General features: G+C 37.4%; 1 non-coding gene across 1 annotated transcript; it reads left to right on the plus strand.

The window, feature by feature from the left end:
* The first annotated feature begins 414 nt into the window (after positions 1-414).
* On the plus strand, positions 415-486 carry Trnad-guc (transfer RNA aspartic acid (anticodon GUC)). The gene has a single exon. It is a non-coding gene; the product is annotated as a tRNA-Asp (tRNA).
* Positions 487-2,820: the final 2,334 nt, after the last annotated feature.

The following is a 2,820-nucleotide window of genomic DNA, read 5'->3' on the forward strand; positions in this document are numbered from 1 at the left end:
GAATACGGATACTGTAAATACCGCCTTCACATTCTTGTCCCCCGCAAAGCCATTTTTTGCAGATAAATTACGGGTGGGTAGCGTCCTTTAAAAGTAAAATAATTAAACTCAAACTGAGTGGTCGAGTTAAGTTAGCTTAAGCAGCGACAGGCAAACAGAAAAAAAAAGTTTTTTCCGAATTGGTGACCAAAATAGCTGAGGCACACACACAACCGTAGGCGATTTACTACGATAAAGCGATTAACCGCTATCACCGTGCCGCCGTCAGCTGACACCGTCGAACGCTAATCATAATCTGTAAACACATTTGCATGTTGTTGCGCTATATCTCTGTGTTTACAGTAGGCGAATAGTGAAAACAAACACGCTGAGTATTAATATGACATTTTAGTTTGCTGTGAAGTTCCTTTTGTTTTCTCGGTAGTATAGTGGTAAGTATCCCCGCCTGTCACGCGGGAGACCGGGGTTCGATTCCCCGCCGGGGAGCCAGTTATTGACGCGGTCGTATGTGGACGCAACTCACGGTTGGGGGTTAAGTAAAAAGTTCAACACGGGGTTGCGGCGTAAACACAATATATTTTCGACCACGCAATATTTAATGTTAAGATTTACAAAAACGCGGACGGATCCGGAATGATCGAGCTAGCGGGCATAGTCGTGGGGGTGTCGCTAGAAGTTAAGACGGAAAAAGGGCGTCGAATTAACTCTAGGCGATACGAGAGCGGACGGAATACGTTGGAAAAACGCGGCGTCCTATTAGTAATATGTATCACGGGCCGTGTCAAGTTTAGCAAATTAAACACCATGCATCTGAATAGTTAAATAAAACCCCTCAGCAACTCCATTAGTCTCAATACTTGTTGCTCCTTTTTTTCGAGTTTAAAAAACAAATGTTTAGGCACTTATGTTTTTTTGTGAGACGCGCTTTCATACGTTACACTGTATCGATATCGGATACCAACAAATACAACTTTTTTAATGTTGTAGCCAATTACGCTCGCCTAAAATAAATATTTGTATAAACAATATCGTTTTTATTTTAATTCCGCTTAGAAACATACTACTCCCGATAGTGCATCATATTTAGTACTATAACTTCTTTTTGACCACTGGGGGGCGTCTGCCACTACAGTGATTAAGAAAATTCCATCTTTATCCACATATCATATCATCATCATCGTTTTTTCGAAAGAGGTGAATCGTAATCATTTTTGTTTAATCTTTTTTTTGAAAGACTGTAAATTTTGTTGTTTGCCTTGAGGTTTAGCAAATGAAGTGATTTCCGAACTAGATACCTCAGGTTCCTCAGAAAAACCACCGATTTCTGGTTCTGTATCACTTGCATATTCTATGTCTGGCGAGGCGGTGCTTAATTCACTTGGAGCACATTCATTTTGGTAATGTGTGGGAGGCAAATTTCCTCAGCTCGTCCTTGGTATCATGATGTCCTTAAGAAACATCATAGTGTTGAAAAAAGGCCAGTTAACCATTTCAGGCGCTCCTTGACCGCTCTTGGTTTCATGATTAGCTTTTAGTTTCCTTCTAAACGTGTCGCTGAGGTTTTCCCACGTTTGACGAACCTGTTCACCTAAAATAGAGAACATATATACAACTAATTGAAAGCATGAAAAACTAGTGTTTAATCGAAGAATTTTTTTTAAATTAAATATTATATTTTTTTAAAACTAAAAAACTAGTGCTTTTTTTCTTAAAAATCCGTAAATAACTGATAAGAGACTACCATTCTGTTAATTAAAAAAAAAAGCTTTGGTTAAGCTCTAATTTAATTTAAACTAATGTTTTTTTTTTTGGTAATCGATTTTAGATGAACCAGAAATTATTAACATTTGAGATTGGACAACAATCTTTTTTGTGCTGTACCAACGTCCTACGTATGGGCATTTATGATTGTATTAATAATCACGTATGAAGTATTTATTTATTTATTATGAATATACGGGCTGAGCCCTTTTAGTACAATGAACGAAATAATAACAGGAGTACAGCAAAAACATAAAACGAGAATTAAAATATTAGCTAGAACAAAAAATATAAATAAAATAAAATAAGGTATTATATAACAATCTACAATTTACAAATTAAAACTAAGGAAGATATTGAAAATAAGAAAGGAGGGGTCCGTATTGGCATTAGACATCATACGTCTCATAGGCTCATTTAATAAGTAGTTGGTGGTACATAATAGAATATGAAAATTTGGTGTGGAACGAGAGGTGCGTTGTGGAACTTTAAAATGTATACAGGACAGTTATGTTGGAGAATCTACTTTACCAGCTAACAGTTCTTCAGGAAATTAGCACCCATAATTTGCCTGCGCTCCGCTAATGAGGCTAAACCAAGTTGATTGGCCACGGGAGTGTAGTCGTGAGGTGCACAATTGATACCCAAAAAGTAGCTGGTGAATCTAAGGAACCTACGCTGTACCCTTTCAACCTGGCAAGCATTTTCGGCAGTATGGGGATCCCATATTATGGCACCATATTCCAGTATTGATCGGACTAAAGAGCAGTATAAAACTTTCATCGAAGAACTTAGCTTAAAGTCCTTTGACATCCTCATTATAATGTCCAAAACTCTTAGAGTTTTACAACAAACCATCTCAATATGGAGACCAGGGTCAAGTTTACTGGAAAGCTTGAAACCAAGATCCATCACGAATCCATTGCAACGTGAAATTTTTGAACCACGGAGATGATAAGAGAACAAAATAGGGGAGCGGATCCTATTGAATGTCATGGCTTTACATTTAGCCAAGTTCATAGATAAACCTAATCTATCGAAAAAAGCAATAAAACTGTT

The sequence above is a fragment of the Adelges cooleyi genome, unplaced genomic scaffold (genome assembly GCF_023614345.1).
Source record: "Adelges cooleyi isolate 19-005CV unplaced genomic scaffold, UGA_ACOO_1.1 ACOO_flye_CR_arks_rails_tigmint_CR_PRNA_117, whole genome shotgun sequence".
NCBI classification, from domain to species: domain Eukaryota; kingdom Metazoa; phylum Arthropoda; class Insecta; order Hemiptera; family Adelgidae; genus Adelges; species Adelges cooleyi.